The following is a 13,817-nucleotide window of genomic DNA, read 5'->3' as shown; positions in this document are numbered from 1 at the left end:
ACGTAAAGGAAAAGTGAAATGATATATCCGTCCCCTATTTTTACTTTGGACACAGTCACATAGCCACACGTAGCCTAAAAGGAAATTCTTAAATACACTAGAGTGGGCTGCCCAGATAAGAAAAAAGGGGGCAAACATATCATTCTTTGGGTAAAACATAAAGAAAAAGTGAAATGATGGTTGAAGAAGACTTTAATAAATCATAAGGGCATTTCGGTCCTCAAGTGGCAAATGTCGGTATGGTCATTTTGAAAACATCCCGTCTGACACGATATTACAGAAAAAGGTCCATTTATTTTTTTCATTTCCCTATAATAAACATCTACGGGTAGCAATTTATTTTGGGGAATCATATATCCTATATATATATATAAGTAAAGCGGAATCCTCTAAGCCGTGGTGGTGCCATGTGTCACCCCTTCTTTCCACCGAAATTTCAAAATTCGTAATGGAAATCAAAAGCATGCATTTTGTATTCTAACGATTTCTCCACTCTTTCGTTTATTATTCCAGTAAGTTTCTAGTAACAATTACGTGCATTCTTTGAAATGTCTAATTAAAAGAATGAGCACTTGGCAAAACGCCTATACCAGCTTTAAATAATCCTTTAATTTGGCAATAAATCTCTTATTCCTTTCAAAATGCATGTACCGGCTGGCAATAAATCTCTTATTTCTTTCAACTTTGTTTTGTATTTCTTTATGCAACCTTTCCTATTCTAACACCAATTATAACACCAATTATTTCACCAATTATATTCAGCAACAAAAAAATTGCGTTTGGAATCCACATCTTGCCATTTCTGGTAAATGCGTTTCTTCTTTGACAGGAGAATTCAGATTATTAGTATTTCTAATTTAGTTTTGCACTTTTTCCCCTCATACTGATTTCTTCATTTTTGTTTCCTTTGAGTTGTTTGCAGATATGGCTGATTCTTATTCAAAAGTTAAAACATTGAGGTTTTCGATGTCATCAAGATATGTTTATCGTAATGGACAAGACCCTGCTTCTGACTTTCAATTTTCTTATTTGTCATTTAAAATAATTTTTTGGGGTTTCTATTCCCTATCTCGTGGATTTTTTTCCTGAATTTAAGGTCCCTGCTGAAATGGCATAGACAGATAGCATTGGTGTGTAAGGCCAAACACGATCGGAAATGCCTACTACCAGATTCAATGCCAACACGGGAATCGGCAGCAAATCATAGGACCAAGAAAACTGATTGATAGATTGATACGAGCGACAACAATCCTTGCTCCGCCACTATTCAACGAAAGTCCAGAGCCAATAAAACTCCTTGCTATCTCTTTTTCTTCTTTTTTTATTTTTACAATTCTTCCATGTGTAATTTAGAGAGAAGTTTATTATTATGGTTGTTTTGTGATGGGGTACAAAAAACAGCAACTAATGAGTTGTCGACAAGTGGCCCCGGAAGCGCCTACCGCAAGCCCAACTGCAGCGCTGGGGTAATCTGGTAATTGCCTAAATAGTGGGTGAACCTAAACCCACAGAGGGTCCGACACCTGTCCTGGGGTAGGTAATCCCACCACCCCAGGTCCCCTTCTATAAAAGGCCTTTCAACGCTCAGATCGAAGGGTAATAACTTCTGAACTACCATTCTTAAAAACTCGCTCTGCACTCCTGCTCGTACTAACTTGAGTGTCGAAGGGCCTGTCCGGAGTAACGACTCTGGGTTGGTCTTCTGACCTCGTTTCCTCTTGTGCGGGGCTCACCTCCTTCACTTCCGCTCCTCGGGTCCTCAAGCCCAGCTCTTACGTCATTGCCGTATCTGTTACCGATTTTAGGCCTAACAGAGGGCTCACCTCCTTCACTTCCGCTCCTTGGGTTCTCAAGCCCAGTTCTTACGTCATTGCCGTATCTGTTACCGATTTTAGGCCTAACAGATTGGCGCCATCCGTGGGACCACACACTAAAAGCTGTTCGAGTCCCCTATACAAAATGGCAGGGCAGAAGAGTGCTCGGGTACCAACACCCCGAACTACCCGAGCCGTTGTACCTCGTAGGACCCGGAGCGAGCGAATCACCTCGCAGGTGGTGGCTCCCTCTGCTACAGCAGAGCAGAGCCTAGCTCATTCGGAACACCTCAATCCCACCCCCACTCCGGACCAAGTTCAGGCTCTCTTTCAACAGATGACGGCTCTTGTTGATCAGTACCAACACCTGATCCAAGTGCCTCCCCAACATCCTCCAGAAGCTCCACGATCTGTACAGGAAAGGTCGAATACCCACAGAGGAGAGCCAACGTGCCCCAGTGGAGACCAGAACCACCACTCCACAAGGCGAGCCCATCACTCCAGAACCAGGCATGCCCATACAGAACCTCACTACCGTTGGAGGTCGCGGTCCCGCTCTGCGCGAAAGCACCGAGCCCAGGAAGACCGCGCACCACAGGAAAAATCCCGGCCTCATCAAAGGAGTCCGGAAAGTCAGTCCGGCTCTGCGGCGAGCCCATCGGTGGAGAAAAACAGGTCGTTGGACTGAGCAGATCGGAGGGCTGACCCAATGCTATGGAGAATAGAAGAAATAGACCACCGTATAGAAGAGCTGGCAAAAGATCAGAGCCGGCCCGCTGCGAAGACGTACTCAAGTAGACATCCTTTCACAGATAATGTTATGAACGCGCTAGCGCCCAGAGGGTTCAAAATGCCGACGGTTCCGCAATACGACGGAACTACCGACCCTGTGGACCACCTGGAAACGTTCAGGACCATGATGCTCCTCCACGACGCCTTTGACGGATTCCTCTGCAGAGCATTCCTGACCACACTGACCAGTGCAGCCCGAGACTGGTACTCGATGATCAAGCCGAACTCCATCGGCAACTTTGAGGACTTTGGAGATGACCTGGTCCGCCATTTCATGAGCAGCAGGAGGCCAAGGAAAACAACAGCATCTTTGATGGCCTTGCGGCAGGAGGGCAATGAACCTCTGAAAACATTCGTCAGCCATTTCAACAGAGAGGCTCTTCAAGTGCCGAACTTGGATCCATCAACCGCCATGAATGCGCTCCTCACAGGCGCCAAATCCAACGATTTTTGCCGATCAGTTGCTCGCCAAAACCCGCACTCACTGGCGGATCTAATGGCAGGAGCCAAGGAATATATAGCCGTGGAGGAGACTCTAGCGGCCTTAGACTCAAACCGGAGGAGAACCCCCGAAGAAAAGAACCCTACCAAGAAGCGTAGGGATGATAAGGCCCCCAGAAGGGAGAGGTCCCCCCAGAGGAGGGAAGAAAACTTTACCCCTCTCAACACCTCCCTGAGACACATACTGGCCGCAATCAGAGGGGAAGAGTTCGTAAGGTGGCCGACCAGAATGATCTCCAAGTCGAAGTATTGTAGGTTCCACAGGGACCACGGGCACGACACAGACAAGTGCTGGCAGCTCAAGGAAGAAATCGAGTTGTTGATTGGTCGCGGATACTTGAAAAAGTATGTCAAAGATGATGGCCACAGAAGAGAGCGTAGGGAGAAGAGTCTCCAGGGCCAGAGCCCCCGACGGTCATAGCCGCCCCATGCGCGGAATCAATCCCCTCCGCCATCCAGTCTACAACTAGAGGCGTGCCGATCCCAGCCAAAGGGGGTCATCAACACGATTATGGGCGGGCCAGCAGCCGGGGGCACATCATCTGCTGCTCGAAAAGCATACGCACGCCGAGTCAACGCCGTGCACATATGCAGCAAAAAGATGAGGACGGAGAATGAAATCTCCTTTTCAGATGCGGATCTCGACAACTTGATACTGCCTCACGACGACGCCCTGGTCCTAACAATGCTCGTTGCGAACTGGGAATTGAAGAAAATCCTTGTCGACAACGGGAGTTCGGCAGATATCCTGTACTATCATGCTTTCAAGAAAATGATGATAGGTGACGACCACTTGAGGCCGGGAAACTCCGATCTGTTCGGTTTCTCACGGGAGGTCATGAAAGTGGAAGGACAGATTGAACTCCCAGTCCTCGTCTGAGAGCCGCCCTGTCAAGCCTTCGCGATGGTCAACTTCCTGGTAGTGAGGGCCACTTCGGTCTATAACGCTAACTTGGGACGACCCGGCCAGAACTTAATCATCGCCGTCACTTCAGCGTATCACCAGAAAATGAAGTTCATAACGCCAAACGGCGTTGGAGAAGTCAGGGGAGATCAACCACAGTCCAGGGAGTGCTATGCCATGGCACTTAAGGGCAAAAATGCGGTGGAATCGCTGCCGATCGAGCTACTCAATCTGAGGGACGAAGCCCAGGGGACTCAGCCCGCCGAATACCTCATCTCCATCTCTCTGTGCAAAGGCGATAATGAGAAAGTCGTTCAGATCGGCTCCTCTCTAGGCAGCAGCACCCGGCATAGCCTCACCTAGTTTCTTCAAGACAATGCAGACTTCTTTGTATGGGCTCCCGTTGACATGCTTGGCATAGACCCGGAGGTCAGCAAGCACAGACTTGGTGTTGACCCGACCTGCAGGCCGGTGAAGCAGAAAAGAAGATATTTTGCCCTCGAAAGGCGGCAGGCGATAAAGGAAGAAGTGGAGAAGCTCTTGAGAGCTGACTTCATTCGGGAAATTCAATATCCGGAGTGGCTGGCGAATGTGGTCTTGGTAAAGAAATCCAATGGGAAGTGGAGGACCTGCGTTGATTTCACCGACTTGAACAAAGCTTGTCCCAAGGACAGCTACCCGCTCCCAAAAATTGACCAGCTGATAGATGCCACCGCAGGTCACGAACTGCTGAGCTTTATGGACGCCTTCTCCGGATACAATCAAATCAGAATGTATGAATCGGATATACCAAAGACCTCCTTCATAACAGACCAGGGAACATACTGTTATCGAGTCATGCCCTTCGGCTTAAAGAATGCCGGGGCCACCTATCAAAGGCTCGTCAATAAGCTCTTCCAGAAACAGATCGGCCGTAACATGGAAGTCTATGTGGACGATATGCTTGTCAAAAGCCGAAGTGCGCAAGATCATGTCTCCGACCTGAGAGAAACATTCCAAGTCCTAAGAGAGTATAACATGAAGCTCAACCCTAGCAAGTGAACCTTCGGCGTCAGCTCGGGAAAGTTCTTGGGGTTTATGGTAAACCAAAGAGGGATAGAGGCCAATCCAGAGAAGATCAAGGCCGTGGTGGAGCTCATTCCACCGAAAACCATCAGAGAAGTACAACGGCTAACCGGGATGGTGGCCGTGCTGAGGCGCTTCATCTCAAAGTCCGCAGAGAGATGCCTGCCTTTCTTCAACGCTGTTAAAGGGATCAAGACAGCACCTTGGACAGAGGAGTGCCAGATCACGTTCGAGGAACTGAAGCAGTACATGTCCAATCCCGAGCCGGGAGAGGAGTTGCTCTTGTACCTGTCCGTAAGCCCCGTGGCATTGGCAGCCGTGCTAGTTCGAGAAGAGCACAACCAACAGAAACCGATCTACTATGTCAGCAAGGTCCTGCACGATGCTGAGACCAGGTACCAGCGGGTTGAGAAACTGGCGTACGCCCTGATCATGGTGGCCAGAAAACTGAGGCCATATTTTCAAGCTCACACAATAAAGGTCCTGACCGATCAGCCGCTCAGGCAAGTTCTCCACAGACTGGACACCTCGGGGTGTCTTGTAAAATGGGCCGTGGAACTGAGCGAATTTGACATCCAGTACCTGCCTAGGCCAGCCATAAAAGCTCAAGTGCTGAATGCACCATCCCCCAGCAGAGCACCGAGTTCGAAACTGTCCAAACCCCGGTTGTGGAGACGGTAACTACAACTGAGGAATGAACAGAAGCCGAGACTGAACCAGTAAGAACAAAAATTGTCCCCTTACCGGCAGAACATGATCCGTCGACCATCGAACCACTCTGGGAAGTATACGTGGACGGATCTTTGAACAAGGGTGGCTGTGGAGCCGGTTTGATTCTCACTGGGCCTGGCAACTTCGCTCTGGATTACGCCCTAAGATTCGGATTCCGTGTGTCAAACAATGAGGCAGAATATGAGGCCCTCCTCGACGGAATGAACCTAGCAGTCCAGACCAGCGCTCAAAGACTGAAGGCGTACTGCGACTCCCAGCTGGTTGCAAACCAGATCCAAGGAGTCTATGAAGCCCACGACGAGCGCATGATTAAATATCTCTCCAAGGTCCGCCAGTTGGCTAGTAAGTTCAAATACTTCGAGGTCATCAGGATCCCTAGAACGGAAAATGCAAAGGCGGATGTGCTATCTAAGCTAGCAGCATCCGGTTACACCACTCTAGGAAGATATGTATGGAGTTTATGTAGAAATCTAGTATTGAGAGTGAGGCCGTCGAGGTAATGCAGGTCGAGCGCGAGCCGTGCTGGATGGACGAAATCATCGAGTACCTACGTAGCGGGAAGCTTCCCGAAGCGAAGAAGGAAGCTCGCAAAGTAGTACAGAGAGCAGCCCAATTTTCCCTCGATGGTGAGAGCCTGTACAAAAGTTCGTACACCCTCCCATACCTAAAGTGCTTGCAGCCAAACAACGCCGCATACGCCCTACAAGAGACGCACGAAGGGATTTGTGGGGAACACCTAGGGGGCAAGGCCCTGGCAATCAAAGTGCTGCTGAGAGGCCTGTACTGGCCAACCTTAAGGCAAGACACACTGGACCGGGTCAAGAAGTGTGAGAGATGCCAAAAGTTCTCTCCCACCATCCACCAACCTGCTGTATCCATGGCCCCGATCATCAGCCTACTCCCTTTCGCAGTATGGGGGATGGACATCTTGGGCCCCTTTCCACCAGCCTCCAGAAGACGTGAGTTCGTCGTGGTGGCCATTGACTATTTTACCAAGTGGGTGGAGGCCGAACCTCTAGCTCAGATCACAGAGCAAAACGTACAGACCTTCTTCTGGAAGTCGGTCGTTTGCAGATTCGGGATACCCCGCGTCTTGGTAACTGACAACGGCAGACAGTTCGACTGCCGAAACTTTCGAAAATTCTGCTTTGACATGAAGATCGAACAGAGATTTACTTCGGTAGCGCACCCTCAGACAAATGGGCAGATAGAAGTAACGAACAGAATCCTGCTTCAGGGGATCAAAAAGAGGCTGGACAAAAAGGCTGGCCGATGAGCAGATGAACTTTATCATGTCCTATGGGCGTATCGTACCACCTCGCGCACATCAACGGGGGAATCACCATTTAACTTGTCCTTTGGGACGGAGGTCGTAATACCTGTCGATGTGGGCGCCTCGTCTCCATGAGTCACCAACTTCAATGAACAGCTCAATGGAGATGGGGTCCGCGCAAATCTCGACTTACTGAAAGAAGCCCGGGAAGAGTCCTGAATCAGGGTCGCCACCTGTGGGACCCGATCCCGCGAGAGGGGTGGGGCGCGAGCCGCCACGCTCTCTCTTGGTCTCTCGTACCCACGCGATTGGCGTGTGCATTTTTATTGTTGAATTTAATTCGTCTTTTATGTGAACTTGGGATCACTAAGTGTTAGCCCAAGGGTTCAACAAGTACTCCTATGGAATTGTTTTGATGATTAACAAACTAAATTTGTTTTAAAGGTTTTATACACTAATGATTTCCATTGGCAAAGTTATAATGTTCACAGTGTACCATCCTCAAGAGTGCATGACAAGGTTGAACTCAAGGTTGAACTCGAGGTTGAACTCAAGCACAAGAATGGCAAATCAACTCAAGCATCAATGGAGTTGAGTGAAGACATGTCAAAGCCTCTACAAGGTGCCAACAAGATTGAAGACCAAGTAAATTTAGAATGTAAATGGTCCTCAATGTTTTGTCTAGGTCTATGGCACAAAGGAGAGTTAAAATCAACCTAGATAGAATTTAATGGGTTTGTGAATGTTCATAGTGGTGTCTCAACATTGTTGGACCCTCATGACACTCCATTTATCTTGAAAAATCAAAGTTCCAAAAGCCCAAACAAAATCAGCAAAAATATAAGGAAAATCTGCTGGCCGTAGGCTTCTCGGAACTCCGAGAATATTCTCAGAGCTCCGAGCTCGGAACTCCGAGAAAATTCTCGGAGCTCCGAGAATTGTTCCAGGTTCAAAAAAATAGCCGCTCGGAGCTCCGAGCCCGGAGTCCGAGACGACCGTTAGGGTGCGAATATTTTGTGTTTTTTTGTCCCCTCTATTTATATGAACCTAGGGACTCTTGGGTTTTTCACCTAAGGACATTACAAAGATTTCAAGAGCACAAAAAGCTATTTGTTCTCCTTCTCTTGAAGATCTTCACTCTCCATCTCTCTCTTGTGCCATTTACCTTAGATTATTCTTGAGAGACCTTAGGACCTTCATTTGTTCAATCTTGTTCTTGTGAGAGTGAGTGAGCTTTACCTTAAATTAGCCTATCTAGAGGCAAGGAAGCTTTTTCATTTCATCTTCTTTGTATTTGGCACAAAGGGCGCCGTAGAAGACCCTTGGAGCGTGGAGCTCGATTTGTACAAGGCGGAAGGAACGCCGTATTTAAGTTCCTTGGAGAAGATAGTGGAATCCTCAAGGAAAGTAACTTGAGAAGAGTGGAGTAGGTCTTGAGCTAAGACCGAACCACTATAAAAATCTTTGTGTCAAAGCTTCTTTGCCTCTTCTCCTCTTCTTGTGTGGTAAGTTTTCACTATTGCTTTGAATACTATTTTGGATTTCCTATTCAATCTAAAACTAGTGCAATCTAAGTTTTCAAAAATCTTAAAATTAGAAAAGAAACCCAATTCACCCCCTCTTGGGTTGCTAAGTGGAATTTCACTTGGTATCAGAGCATAGGCTCTTACATAGGAATTCTCTTTGAAAACCTACAAGGGAAAGATTCAAATGGCAACCTTTTCTCATAGCAATGAGGGGCAATCCACCACTAGACCTCCCTTCTTCAATGGCTCAAACTATCCATATTGGAAAGCTAGAATGAGAGTGTTTTTAAAATCTTTGGATTTTGATGTTTGGAGAAGTATCCAAAATGGATATAATGAACCTAGTGTTGATATGGAACTATGGGATGAAAATGAAAGAAGAGAATCCACTATCAATGCAAAAGCAATGAATGCCTTGATTTGTGCCTTATCTCCCGAGGAGTTCAATCGAGTTTCTACTCTTGAAACCGCTAAGGAGATTTGGGATATGCTAGAGATAGCTCATGAAGGGACAAATCAAGTGAAAGAGTCCAAGATGAATCTTCTCTTTAGAGAGTATGAGCTATTCATGATGGACCCAAATGAAACCATTGCCGAAATGCATACTAGGTTCACAAACATAACAAATGGGTTGAGATCCTTAGGTAAACAATTGTCTAGCAAGGACTTAGTTACCAAAATACTTAGGTCTTTACCTAAAAATTGGGATCCCAAGGTCACCGCCATTGAAGAAGCAAAAGACGTATCAAAAATGGGCTTAGAAGACTTAATAGGTTCCTTAATAACTTATGAAATGATTTTAAAAGGAAGAGAAACCTTAAACAAACAAAAGGAAGATACAAAAAGGAAAGGAATAGCTTTCAAAGCAAGAGTTGAGAGTGAAGAGGAAGAGAGTGAAGAAGACACACAAGATGATCTTGCTCTCTTCACCAAGAGATTCAAGAAATTTCTCAAATTCAAGAAAGGAGGCAACTCTAGCCAAGGAAGAAATAGACCCTCAAACAAAGAGGAGATGAGATGCTATAAGTGCAACAAGGTTGGTCATATACGGCCAAATTGCCCACTCATCAACAACAATGACAAGGATAGGAAGAATAGAAGACATGGCAAAAAGGCTTTGTGTGCGGCGGCTTGGGATGAAGGGAGTGCTTCATCCGGAAATGAATCCAACGGAAAGGATGAAGATGACCTTTGCTTCATGGGACTCGCCGATGTAACACAAGATATCTCCTTATCCGAGGTAAATGATGTTGATGATATGTCTCATGAATTCTCTAATGATGAACTAATTTTTGCTTGTGAAAAACTTCATGAAAATTTGGATTTACAACTCGCCAAAAACAAAACAATGAAAAAGTCCTTACAAAATATCACTAGGGATTTTGGATTCTTGAAAAAAGAATTCGATTTGCAAACCAATACAAGTGAAAAATTGATTTTGGAAAACAAAGCTTTGAATGAAGAAGTAGACAAATTAATCTTTGAAAACAAAAGCTTAAAAGAAGAAAATGAGAAACTTATTTTGAAATGCAAAGAACTTGATTTAACATTTAAAAAATTCTCATGTGGCAAGAATAAAGCTAGATTGGTAGCTCAAGGTTACAACCAAGAGGAAGGTATCGATTATGATGAGACCTTTGCTCCGGTTGCTAGATTGGAAGCCATAAGGATGCTACTTGCATTTGCATCCCATAAAAACTTTAAGTTGTATCAAATGGATGTGAAGAGTGCATTCCTAAATGGGTATATTATGGAGGAAGTTTATGTTGAACAACCTCCCGGTTTTGAGGATTTCAAATACCCTAATCACGTATATAGGTTGGACAAAGCCTTGTATGGTCTAAAGCAAGCTCCTAGAGCTTGGTATGAGAGGCTTAGCTCCTTCCTATTAGAGAGTGGCTTTCAAATGGGCACGGTTGACAAAACCTTGTTCATTAAAAGAAAAGGAAAAGATATGCTTATTGTTCAAGTCTATGTAGATGATACAATATTTGGTGCTACCAATGATAAGATGTGTGAAGAATTCGCACAATCCATGCAAAAAGAGTTTGAGATGAGTATGATGGGAGAGCTTACCTATTTCCTAGGACTTCAAATCAAACAATGTAAAAATGGAATTTTCATCAACCAAGAGAAGTATACTAAGGAACTCCTTAAGAAATTTGGCATGGATAGCTCCCAAATCAAGCCAACCCCTATGAGCACTTCCACCAAATTAGAAAAAGATGAAAGTGGGAAACCGGTTGATGAGAAAAAGTTTAGAGGAATGATAGGTAGTCTATTATATTTGACCGCTAGTCGGCCCGATATAATGTTTAGTGTGTGCATTTGTGCTAGGTTTCAATCTGGTCCTAAAGAGTCTCACTTGAGTGCCGTTAAGAGGATATTCAAATATCTCAAAGGAACTCCTTCTTTAGGATTATGGTATGAACGATCGAATGAATTCAACCTAGTAGGATTTTCGGATGCCGACTTTGCCGGTTGTAGAATTGATAGAAAAAGCACAAGTGGCACTTGTCAATTTCTAGGAAGGTCTCTAGTCTCCTGGTTTAGCAAAAAACAAAACTCGGTAGCCTTGTCTACAACCGAAGCAGAATACATTGCGGCCGGCGCTTGTTGTGCACAAATCCTATGGATGAAGAACACTCTCATGGACTATAATCTTGCATTTAGTAATGTTCCAATCCATTGTGATAATACAAGCGCCATCAACTTGACAAAAAATCCAATTCAACATTCTAGGACTAAGCACATAGAGGTAAGGCATCATTTCTTAAGAGATCATTCTCAAAAAGGGGATATTGAAATTAAGTACATCCACACCAATGAACAATTGGCGGATATCTTCACAAAACCCCTTAATGAGAATCGATTTTGTGACCTTAGGAGTGGACTCAACATTTGGAGTCTAGATCAAATGAAAGAGTTTGCACATGAAGCATGAATAGAAGACATAATTATCTTTGTATATATATATCTCATATTTTGATTGTGACTACATGGTTTTTGATGATCCAACCCTAACTCTAAAAATCACTCAATTGGTACCCATAGCCCACTTCATTTCAAGGGGGAGTCGGTACCATCACCATAAATTAAGATACTTAAAACTTTGGCCTTGCGCCATCATCAAAACCCTCGGAAAGTCATCTGTGTGTTCATGCATTGGATCATGGTTAAGTTGCAATTCAAAATATCACATGTAACTATGTTCTCCTCCCATTCAATTCAAAAAAAAAAAAAAAAAATTTCTCGGAACTCCGAGGAAATGAACAGAGGGCTCTGGAGCGTTTCTCGGAACTCCGAGATTTCTTCCAGGCTTTTCGGAACTCCGAGAAAATTTCTCGGAACTCCGAGAATCGGACAGTAGAAAAATAAAAAATTGCGTGTGTTCTCGGTACTCCGAGAATATTTCTCGGAGCTCCGAGAATATTTCTCGGAGCTCCGAGAATCGGTCCAGGAGCGTTAAAACCCCTGGATCCGGTTCATTTTTACATATTCTTCTCTCCACTTTCCCTCTTCCTTCCCTTTCTCCTAAAATCCTACCTCCATTTTCGTTCTTTTTCTTCCTTTTTCTCCTTCCACAACCCCTTTTCATCCTTCAAACCATTTCCTATAACTCTCTTCTTCCTACCAAACCATTTTTTTTCTTCAAACCCTAGAATTTCTCCCTTTTTCGTTTTTTTTTCTTCTTCCTTTCTCCCCTTCTTCTATTTTCTTCCATTCTAGGGCTATTTCCTTGTTTTTAAACCATTATCCTTCACTATTTCTCTCTATTTCTCTCTATTTTTCTCTATTTCTCTTTATTTCTCTCTATTTCTCTTATTTTCCTTCATTTTAGGGCTATCTCTCCACTCACATTTCTTCTCACAATGCCTCCCAAAACCAAAAATCTCAACATTGGAGGCTCCTCCCAAGCTGCAGACCCTGAATACTTTCCTGAAGAAGTTCCCGAGGAAGAAGGGTCTTCTTGGAAGAAGGCAAAGGCAAAGGCTGTAGCGGCTGAGGTTGTGCCTAACTCATTTTTTACTGGGGATAAAGCCAAGAAACTCTGGGCCGACATCGGCACTAGGGGCATCCTCACCGGCAGGTACATTGATCCCCCTGTCCTTCAAAATTTTGACTTACAGGCCAAATTTGATGCCCTTCATTGGACATCCATCCTACACCTCAATGAACCAGTATACCCTCGATTGGTGCGTCTCTTCTACGCCAATCTCACAATTTCTCCTTCCTTCTTCAAAATTGAATCCAAAATCAAGAAAATAGTGATCAAACTCAACTATCACACCTTTGCCACTCTTCTTGGGATTAGCTCTGATGGCCTCACCCACTATTTCTGGCCGGAAGATGGGACCCATTCACTTGATGATATCGATCATGACACCGTCTATGGTAGGATTACGCGGCACTACCACTCAAATATGCCCGTCCAATCCGCCGACCTCATTCCGGTAGCGCGTATGCTTCACAACTTTATGTACCACATCTTCATCCCTCGTGGTGGGATGCGTGAAGCCCTCAGACCCTTAGAGGCCTATCTTATCTACAGCATTCTCGAGGGCCGCCAGCTTTGTCTGCCGTACATCATGTTTCGCTACATGTTTCAGACCCCTGGCCGCTACCGCTCTTCGTTGCCCTATGGCATGGTCCTCACCCGTGTCTTCCGTCACTTTGGCATCACCTTGGATGGTGAACTGACCATGACTCCGACTGCCCCGTTTGATGAGCAGACCTTTAACCGCATGGCTTTGAATCAAGTAGTGGTTGACGTTGTTCCTGCCGCTGGAGGCGGCTACGAAGCTGATGCTCAGGCTGCACCGGCCCAGCAGCCATCACAGGATACATCTTCATACTGCACTCGCCAGGATTTGGCTCAGATGCAGGAGCCTATTGAACGATCCATGGCCTCAGAATTTGCGCAGCTATCTACCCATGTCGACTCTGAGATCTCTGCTCGCTTCCAGACCATGACTACCCACGTTGATGAGCAGTGGGCCGCTTATTATCGCTACCTCTCCGGTGACCAGTGGGGCCAGGCGCCGGGCAGCTCTTCTCATCAGCCACCGCCTCCTCCGCCTCAGTAGATGGCTCGAGTTCTCTGATGCTCAGATTTCTATTTCTATTCGGTGTATCTATCTGTTTCTGTTTTGTATCGATAGTCTTTGGACTATACGCTGGTTGTATGGATCTTTTTTTTGGGATGTATT

General features: G+C 45.4%; 1 long non-coding RNA gene across 1 annotated transcript; it reads left to right on the top strand.

Annotated features, from left to right (window-relative positions):
* The first annotated feature begins 460 nt into the window (after positions 1 to 460).
* Positions 461 to 1,297, top strand: LOC143847560 (uncharacterized). Its single transcript, XR_013235076.1, has 3 exons — positions 461 to 512; positions 923 to 988; positions 1,118 to 1,297. It is a non-coding gene; the product is annotated as an uncharacterized LOC143847560 (long non-coding RNA).
* Positions 1,298 to 13,817: the final 12,520 nt, after the last annotated feature.

Source organism: Tasmannia lanceolata, unplaced genomic scaffold (assembly GCF_043159265.1).
Source record: "Tasmannia lanceolata isolate RefF3 unplaced genomic scaffold, GAP_Taslan_0.1 ptg000015l, whole genome shotgun sequence".
Taxonomy (NCBI): domain Eukaryota; kingdom Viridiplantae; phylum Streptophyta; class Magnoliopsida; order Canellales; family Winteraceae; genus Tasmannia; species Tasmannia lanceolata.
Note: the sequence above shows the minus strand (reverse complement) of the source record. Positions and strands in the feature narration are given on the sequence as shown.